The following is a 10,070-nucleotide window of genomic DNA, read 5'->3' as shown; positions in this document are numbered from 1 at the left end:
TACCTTGTCTATGTCAAATAAAATTTGTTCTTAAGTTCCTGCTAGTCAGGGGCTCTACAGCTCATCTCTTATTCTGTCGCGACGAGGGGCAGAGGACTGTGATCAAAGCATCGCGGTGCAGGAGCACATCAAACTTGGGAGGTGTCACCCTATGGCCAAAACCTCACAACAATTTTACTTTTTGCCCTTTCAGACCTCTCCTCCATAGACTGGTGTTTCTAGAAGACGCGGTGTAAAGAAGCGAGTGAGGCGGGGGAAGCATGAACGACGCCGAGTGGGAACCGGACGGGAACACTAGTGGCGCTGGTTCTTGGGCGGTAGCTGAGCCCACCACTGGTCTGCAGCCTCCGCCCCCTGTTTCTTAGGCTGTAGCTCGTGACGTCACGAGGAGGCGGGACCGACTTCGGCCTGGGAGGCGGAGCCAGCGGCGGGGCGGGGCGGGAGCGTCGCGAGGGCAGGCCGCGGCGGCCGCGGAGTAGCTAGCAGCCGCTTCCAGCGCTGGCCTGCGCCCCAGCCCTGATTTCCCATCCCGCGCCCCCTCCTCAGCCCCGGGCGTGCGCTCGCCGGGGCCCTGCGGGGCTGGCCGCTGAGCTAGCAGGCCGCCGGACCTGCGCAGCGACCCGGAGCACCCTCCGGCCCAGGCGCACACGGAAGTGGTGAGTGTCACGGAGGGGAGGTGGAGAAGCCTGTGGCGGCCGCCGACGGCCGGGCGAGGGGCGCGGAGCCGGGCGCCGGCGGCCGACGCGGCCGCTGCTCTCTGTTCTTGGGAGTCGCGCACCCCCGGCCGCTCAGCAAGCGGGGCGGTGGACCGGGGGGCCCGGGCGGGCTGGGGGCGTGTGGGTGCGGGCGAGGAAGCGGGGGATTTCCAGCCAAGCGGAGTCTGCTGGCGGCGGGGAGGTTGGGGGGCGGGAGCCCCACGCCAGGATGGGGGGGATGGTTAAGGCTCGCCGCCCCCTCCCCCAGAGCACACACCAAATTTTCATAAACAAGTCTGGAACGCGCTGACATCCTGTTTATACCACCCTGAGATACAGGCGCGGGCTTGAGGTCTGACGTTCTTCGCTCTTGCACCGAGAACTTGACCGCCAGCACTCTGGCATAATTGCTGTTGGGGTAGGGGCGGGAGGAGGTTTTCTCTGGCCTCAGGACGGAGGCCGAGGGTCTTCGCCGTTGGCCTCCTTTGCCATCTCAGCGAGGGAAAGTTTGTGAGATTTGGGGGCATGTCTGGGGCAAGGAGGGGGCATCTGTGGACTCAGGAAACGCCCCCTCCCCCTTTAGGGTCTTTTGGGACCGTGGCCTAGCAGCCAGCGAGGAGGGGGAAAGACACATCTTGGGCGAGAGGGCCTGGGAAGAGGAACAGTGAGAGAGAGCGACTGGGGGAAGTGCGAATCCTTCTGTAATGGGACTGAATAACTGAAACTAGGGCTGGTCTCTGGCCTCCTGTCTTACTCCTCAGACCCCATCCGCGCGTGGTCGCCAAGCATCAAAGGGAGATGTCGCTTTAGCAGGACTGGTAAACACCCCTCTCAAGTCACATCCCAAGGTTCTAGGGATGTGGGCTCCTTGGATGTGTGTTCATCACGGAACTTCTTTAGGGAGAATAGATAAAAGGTGTGATTATTGGCAGGTGTTCACATTTTTAAAACATTGTGTATTCTCTGAATTCCTGTGTGTCCGTTGGGGAAAGGAGAGAGCCACTTCTCTGATAAGTGGCTGTGAGCCGTCGGTCTTTAAGCCCAGGGTAAATACATGCTATTAACCTTTCTTTTCTTTCTTCCTTTTCTTTCTTTCAGAGTCAGAGTTTTTCTTTCAGTGGCAGGAGTTCACAGCGGTATAAAATTGTCATTGCTTCTTTCAGGGAGGAATGCATTAAAAACCTTGGACAGTTAAGTGAGGAGTAGAATGCAGAAACAATTAGATTTGACTGTGGAGTCTTTGTTGGCAATTTTTAAAGGAAAGGATCATGGGCATATACACGGTGCAAAAAAAAATTTTTCACATGAGCATTTTATATTGATTAAATCCTTGTTCTTCCTTTTCCAAAACCCCATTTTGTGCTGTTTCTCGCTTTTGCTTTTGGTGGCTCTGTTTTCTAAGACCAGGCAGTCATTCTCACTGAAGGATCAATGTGTTCTTTTTTGTACTTTGTGGTGAAGGTTAATGGAGACCATAAGGGTACCAGACACTTGGGGTACAATATGCTGTGTATTATGGAGAAAATGTCTCCAATATATATAGATCCAGATCACGTTTAAAGTACATCATACCTGAGTGATTGTGGACATTATGAATAGGAATAATCACCATCTTAATAATTCTACTTATCATATTAACTGAGCACTTTCACTGTATCTTGATTTCTCTAAATAGCTACAAAAATGCATTTTTAAATCCAGAGATTGCAGTGTGATATTCTGCATTGAATAAAAGCCAGTTTAGTTTCCCCATTCCATGATATACTAATTGCAGTTATTAGGAAATGATGATGGAGGGTAAATAAATTGTACATATATAGATAAAATAATTCACTTTCCAAAATATAACATATAACTACTTGCAAATTGCTATAATTTAAGCAGTCTTAGTGTCCGTTTAATACTGTACTTGTGACTATCTTTCTGGTCATTTGGTATCCACCCTTAGTACAGATTAAGATGAATTATGTTGCAAGATTTTTTCAATTCAGGAATTTGCTAAGAAGCTGCTAAAAATAAGGAATTTTGAGGGTGGAGTTGCTTTTGCAGGAATAGGGATTTGGATGAAATGGCATGAAGGAACTTAAATTGAGTGCTTTTAAATCAGATTGTTAGGTCTACCAGTTTAGATTCTGGGTTCACAAACACTAGTGGTTTCAACTGCAGACCACAAATTCTAGTAATGTTTTAAGGTTATCACTCAATTTCTTCTGAAAAGCTTTAGGTCATACATATATTTGGACAGAAACCCAACTGAAGCAAGTATTGAGAGCGTGTGTAGGTTTATATTCACTTTTCTAGAGGGAACACTCGTGTATAACTGCGTTAATAAGGTTCATTAGCAAAAACCAAGATCTGTGTTTTCTAACTCCTTTGATAAGTGTTTTTTCCCCCTAAACCCATGTGTATCATTTTATATTTTTTATTACGTGTGTCCTTGTTGTGTTCTATGAGGTAATTTATGCTTTTCAGAAAATTTATCATCTGAGATGTAACTATTCGTACAAGGATATTTTTCTTGTTCATTTCCACATTTAAAGTTTTTTTTAAGTGAATGGGGAATTGGTTAATTAACTCCATGTCCCCGAACAAGCAGCATCTGATGCTTTGTGATTTCTTGTGGCTTAGTGGTATATGGAGCTTTGTCATAAAGTAGAGATGCCAAAAAGAACCTCCCAGATACTTTTAGACCAGTATTTCTCAGCTGGGTATGATTTTGTGCCCGAAGGGATGTTTGCATTTTCCAGAGACCTTTTTGGTTATTACAACTTCGGGGGTGGTATGGGAGGGGGCAGTGTTGTTGGCATCTAATGGCAAGAGGTCAAGGATGTTCCTAAACATCCTATAATGCATGAGGCAGCCCCATAGAACAAAGAATCATCTGGCTCAAAATGTCAGTAGCGCCCGGGTTGAGAAATTCTCTTTCGAAATGCCAGGTAGGAAACAAGAAGATGTGGGCTTCTGTCTTGGCAAATAGCTTCCCTTCAGTTCCCAATTTTCCTCATCTGTAGAATGGAAGTAAAAGTGTTCACCATTTCAAAAAGTTGTTGGGGGAAAATCAGTTAAATAATGCATGGAAACTATGAAGTGCCACACAAGTATAATTGTTGGGAAGACATGATTTAAAAAAAAATTTTTTTTTTAACATTTATTTATTTTTGAGACAGAGAGAGAGCGTGAACAGGGGAGGGTCAGAGAAAGAGGGAGACACAGAATCTGAAACAGGCTCCAGGAGCTGAGCTGTCAGCACAGAGCCCGACGTGGGGCCCGAACCCACGGACCGTGAGATCATGACCTGAGCTGAAGTCGGACGCTTAACCGACTGAGCCACCCAGGAGCCCCAAGACATGAATTTTTAAATTGTTAGATATATTAGTAGTTGACGAGCAAAGAGGTTAAGGTTATGGAGTGAAAAGATTGGATGGTTTGGTATTATTGAATTGTTACTAATTTTGGGGGGAAAGGATTTATTTAATGTAGTTTTCTTATAACATAAACTTCAAAGCTCTATAATTTCTTTAAACCTAAGGATTATTTTTTTCATCATAGCAAGAGGGAACACTCACTGTAGAATAATTAGAAAATTGAGGAAAGTGGAGGAGAATAGTCATCCATGGTCTACTCCCTTTCCTGTTTAAAGACCATTGAGTTCTTATCAATTTCTGGAAGAGTCCTTAAAATTGGAAGAAGAGCTAACGATGAGAAAAGGGGGAGCAGTGAAGGTGCTGTTGACCAGAGAAGGTACTATTTGTTTCTAAGCCCTTCATTTTCTCTTTTTTGGTAATTACCACGTACAGGTAAAATGCATTATAGGAGACATTAGAAAAATTGGTTCATTGTTTTCATACTTTGTGGGCTAACCTCCAAGCCATGTTCTCACTCGGCATGTTGTTTCCTCTCTGCTTCTTGCTCTCCCCTGTACTCAGCTAGGTGTGCCACTATTGCTTCCTGTCTCGAAAACCCAGCGGTAACGTGGGGTTTTAAGCAGCTGCCATGTTGAAATGACTGGGTTTCAGGGGCAGGAAACTGCTTCCTATGAGTATTCTTCCCTCTGAAGTGCACCAGGTTTTTTGGTATTTGGGGGCAACAAGCAAGCATAAAACATGAAGTTCATTTCCATGATATATTTACTTCTAAGATTTTATGATCTGTGATTCTTAGCAGCTGGCAGCAGGTACACATTTTTCCTTGGTGCTCTGTGAATAAATTGCCCAGTCTGGAGGCGAGACTTGCATTAGAAGAAAAACGAAAATTTCTTTAAGTCTGCTCTAGCCAGAAGACAGAGCTGGTCTTTGTTGGGATATTTTTAATCTGTGGTAACTGAATTTATTTAACAGTAATATTCACACAACACTTTGTTCACTCCTTTATTCATTCAGTAAATACTTGTTGAGCCTGTGCTATGAATCTCAGGGAGTGAATAAACAGAAAAAAGCATGCAAAAATCCTTGTCCTTACAGACTTTACAGTCTAGTGGAAGAAACTTGGGAGTTGTTCATTCAGGGTTTCTCGGTTGTAGATTTTACACATGCAAAAAAGTAAATCCTTTTTTGTAAATGTAGCCAGGCTGCTTGTTTTGATCCGAGCTGCGACAATGTGGGCAACTTAAGCTTGTCTCATCAGTAAAAAGAAATAAAGATGGTACCTACCTCTAAGCTTGTTTCGAGAATTGAATGACTGTGCCTGAAGAGTTTGGAATGGTGCCAGGCACAAGGTATAAGCCAAACATTTGTGTTTTTATTTTTTTATTGGTGAGTGCTTTGGGTTAAAAACAAAATGAAGAGCTTAAATCGTGTCCAGAATGCTTTAAAATGGTAGGGAGGGGCGCTGGGGTAGCTCAGTCATTTAAGCTTCCGACTCTTGGTTTCAGCTCAGGTCGTGATCTCATGGTTCATGGGTGCAAGCCCTGTATTGGGCTTGGTGCTGACATTACAGAGCCTGCTTGGGATTCTCGCTCTCGCTCCCTCCCTCCCCGCCCCCGTTCTCTCTGCCCCTCTCTACTTTCTCTCAAAATAAATAAACTTAAAAAAGATGGCAGGGAAGTGTGACCCATTAAATACAAAACAGAGTGGCTAATACATTCTATATTAGAAAGGCTTCGATTAGAAACGGATAAACCAAAGAAGTTTAGGCACTTAAAGTATGCAGTTTCTGAAATCTAGAGGAATTTGTTATGTAGACCGCACCAAAGATGATAACACATTAGGTGTTGTATTTTTAAGGAAAAATGAGAAACAAAGGTGCCTTTAATTTAACTTTAAAGGTCATGCAAAGTATATAATTTGGTAGGAATGTATTAGACTTTCTGGGCAAGTCAATATAAAGGTACGGTGTTGCTCTCACTGATTCAGTTTACTTAGGAAGTGGCAGAAACATAGGCATACCCTTTTGTAAAATGGTGTTTTCAGAGTTGTGTGCAAGTTAAAAATCTTACAAGTCAGATGATGTGTTAGGGAATTTTGCTCTTTAAGCAATTGTAAGAGTTTAAAGGAACTCTGAAGTATATATTCAGTTTCTCCTGAATTTTGTCTTACCAGTTTCTATTTCAGATATGTGCTTTCCAGAAGCAAGGTTTACCCAAAATACAAATTGCACAAGAAAGTTAGCCCTTCCTCCTACTTATTTTAAATATACCTTTAGTTCCTTCTCAGTACTGTTTATATTGCATTTATATTCTCAAGAATAACAGTTGCCACGTGGTTGGAGAAGAGCTCTTGACATTTTCATCCCATGTTCTTTGATAACAAAGGTGTTAGTTGTATCTTTTCCTTGTCTTCTGGTAAAATTCTCTGATTTAACTTTGTGGAGGGGCAGCTCAAATGGTGAACAGGTTGGCCTGTAGGTATTTAAAAAATAAATTTAGGTTGATTATTTTCAGGTGCATTGGGTAACTCAGGCAAGTTTGTATATTTAAAGTAGAAATAGGTAAGAACATTTTGTAATTAACACAGCTCTTGTTTTTAATGGTGATTTAAAGGGCTTACGGCTATTAGAATTGACAACAGTTCATTCAATTAAGCACAATTATATCTGCAGACTTATTTGCAGTTAATTTGCTCAAGCTGTAGCAAGGCTGTAATTTTAGCAGTTTTTTTCAATAAGTAGAATTTAAAATCTTTATCGTAAGAGAAAAGACAAAAAAAATTAAGGAGAAAACAATCTGCCAAATGTATATTTTCCCAGTAAAAAATTTTGTTATTGAACAAGATTGTACACAGGGAGGCAGACACTACTCCCCCCCCCCCCCCCCCCGTTAAAGCCATTGTGTAAAACTAGGTGAGTCTGCTAATCACCGTATATGAGTTTTCTAATTGGAAAAATCATTTCATGTATTGTGGCATCTCCAAAGAATCCCATCTTTATACCTGTTTAGAATGACCATTCATGCGTGTTGGTTAGAGACTGCTGGATGAGCCTGAATATAAATTATAAGCCCACTTGATGTGGATTTAGGAAGTGGGCTGCTAGAGATGTACAAACTGGCTGATATAGAAATGCTTTCAGGTTTTCATGTTTATTCCTTTATTTAACTATTATCTGTAAATGTGTATTATGTGAGAGCAAGATAGGCCTGATGTCTGCCCTCAGGAAGCTTCCTTGCTAACAGAAAACACAATAATTCAACAATTCTACAGCCTGTGTTACAACTATGCGAAGTACCAGTACTAGTTTGCTGTAGAGGTTGAAGGCAGTAAGAAGAGGGGGTCTCTATGGTATATTTTTAAATTTCTAAATATTGAAATTTGAAGGGTGAAAGAGTTAGCCAGGCTAAGAGGATGAGGAGGTTTTTCCAGCTAAAGGAGACAGCATGTGCAAAGGACCTGAGGTGCAACCAACACTGCAGCTGGAGCAGAGGGGACAAAGATGCAGACTGGTAAGGTTGGCAGGAACCTGATCAAGCAGGGTGCTTCTGGGCCATATTACCTTGGCCTTGTAACATAGCAGGGGAAATTGAAGGCTTTAAAACAGGGCATCAAGTGACATGATGGGACTTGAATCCTGTGTGAAAAAAAGAAAGGAGGATTCCCCGATTGCTACCACCCCTGGGAACATCTCTCTTCTCTCTCTGCCCTCTCTGCCAAATGCCTTGAAAGCCTTCATTTCCTTTCACTCACTCATGCTTTAATTCTTTGCAATCTGACTGCCACCTCCACACTCTTGAGACTTCTTCTTTGAGGTCACTGGTGACCTTCTTGCTGTCACATTTTGACACCTTTCTTCTCCTCTTGTTATCTAAAACATTGATGCTGTTAACCCCTTCCTGAAAGCTGTCCCACAGCTCCACTGCTGTCTGGCTTCTGAAGCACAGTACCTCTCTCCTTCCTTTCTTTGTCTTTGCTCTCTCCTCTTTGGTGTCTTCTCCTCTTCTCATCTCTCCCTTTTCCCCAGTGAAGACTTTTCCCCAAACTTCTGTGAATGGCAAGTCTCTTTTGTTACTGCAACTGCGTGGATGGCTTGCTTTCACCTGAGCTCCAGTTGTTGAGCACCCCTAAGTGCTATTCAAAGCACTGGGGATGCTCTAGGCAACAAGAGGAAAGGCCTCTCCTTAAAGAGCCACACTCCAAGATGTTAAATGCATCCATAAATAAACAAGATAATGTCAGGTGGTGATAAGTGCAATAAAAAAAATAAGATAATGAGTAGAGAATGCTTAAGTGGGTGGGAGAGGGACTTCCCCCTGGGAAGTGACATTTGAGTTCAGGCCTGAGTAATAAGTGGGACCCAAGCCATGCCAGGATCTAGAGGAAGATCCAGGCAGGGGGAACAGCAGAGGCCTAGGCCCCATTAGGAATGGTCTTTCCATTTTATGCTGTGCTCTCTTATCTGGATGTCTTACTGATACCTCTTATTTGACTGCTTCAAACTTGGTATCTCTCTTTCTGGTCCTGCCTTACCAGTGGATGATTTCTCTGTTCCTCGTAATACCATCTCTGTCTGCCACCCTCAAAACCTTAGACCAGCGGTCAGAAAACTTTTTCTGTGAAGGAAAAGGCAGTAGTTTTAGCTTTGAGGACCATGCTGCTTTTGTCACAGCTACACAATTCTGTTGTAGAACTGAAGCAAATATAGACAGTATATAAACCAATGAGTGTGGCTATGTTCCAATAAAAGTTTATGTATGGACCCTGAAATTTGAATTTTCACTCGTCACAAAATATTTTTTCCCAACCACTTAAAAATGTAAAATTCATACAGCTTCTTAGCTGTCCAGAACAAGTGGCAGGCGGGATTTGGTGCGTGGGCCAAAGTTTGCTGCCCGGGCCAAAGTTTGCTGCCCTTAGTGCTCCCTTCCAGTATTTGCACCTTTCACTGCTCAGTGGTCCCTGCCTTGAGCTAACTTTCTTCTGCCTGGTGATCACAGCAATCTCTAATGTAGCCTCCCTGCCTGCAGCCCTTTCCCTCCAGTTTGTCCTCCACACAGATATTGAATAATCTTCTTGCAGCTGGATTCAGGTCATAGAATTTCCCTGACCACAAGCCTTCGGAAGCCCCTACTGCGTACAGAAAATAGTCTAAACTCCACCTTGCTGTGGCATTCAAGTCTTCTTATGATAAGACCTCAACTTTTCTGCTTCTCCAATTTCTCTTCCTCTGCACTGTGCCAAAATAGATTATTTACTGTATTGCATTCAGCCTTAAACATTTCTTCTGTTTTTCTGCAGTCTTCTTTTTTTAAAATTGTTTTGTTTAGTTATTTACTTATTCATAGTGTGCATGCATGGATTGGGGGAAGGGGCAGAGAGAGAGAGAGAGAAGAGAGAGACAATCCCAAGCAGGCTCCACACTGTCAGTGCAGAGCCCAACACGGGGCTCAATCTCACAAACCCATGAGACCATGACCTGAGCTGAAATGAAGAGTCGGGGACAATCAACCGACTGAGCCACCCAGGTGCCCCTGCAGTCTTCTTTTTTAACGTACTTTGCCTATGCCTTCTGCTCTCTCTGTCTGCCAAATTTCTATACCTTTCACGGCCCCTTCAAATGTCCCTACTCCCTCCCCCTCATCCCAGGCAAGAAGTTTGTATACATGTAGCACTTCAGTGGTGTGCAATCCTCTTTTCGAGGGCATCGTGTTCTGCCTTGTGCCTCAGTTCTTTTGTAGACTGGCTTCTACTGTACAGTCTCAAGGTCTTGGAGGCCAGGAACAGTCTCACTCACTGTAGTATGGCCTTTCACAGTAGGCACGTGGTGTTTATTGAATAAATGCTAAGTCCTATGTAGATATATACAATATGTAGATGTTGTAAATGAGAATGTTTTGCTGATGGGAATTTGGTCAGATTAAATCCTTGAGTCTTATATAAAGAGGTACAGTTTTGTGAAAGATTAGGTGTTTTGGAAGACATTAGTTGTATTCTTGGTCCTGAATATTGA

The 10,070-nt window shown here is 43.5% G+C and overlaps 1 protein-coding gene across 1 annotated transcript in view; it reads left to right on the top strand.

Moving 5' to 3' along the window:
• Nucleotides 1-433: 433 nt before the first annotated feature.
• Nucleotides 434-10,070, top strand: part of JAK1 (Janus kinase 1) — a 129,556-nt gene continuing 119,919 nt past the window's right edge. Inside the window, exon 1 of the mRNA XM_042952011.1 lies at nt 434-656. The gene's annotated coding sequence lies outside the window, so the exon portion shown is untranslated. The remainder of the gene's footprint in view (nt 657-10,070) is intronic.

This window comes from Panthera leo, chromosome C1 (assembly GCF_018350215.1).
Source record: "Panthera leo isolate Ple1 chromosome C1, P.leo_Ple1_pat1.1, whole genome shotgun sequence".
NCBI classification, from domain to species: domain Eukaryota; kingdom Metazoa; phylum Chordata; class Mammalia; order Carnivora; family Felidae; genus Panthera; species Panthera leo.
Note: the sequence above shows the minus strand (reverse complement) of the source record. Positions and strands in the feature narration are given on the sequence as shown.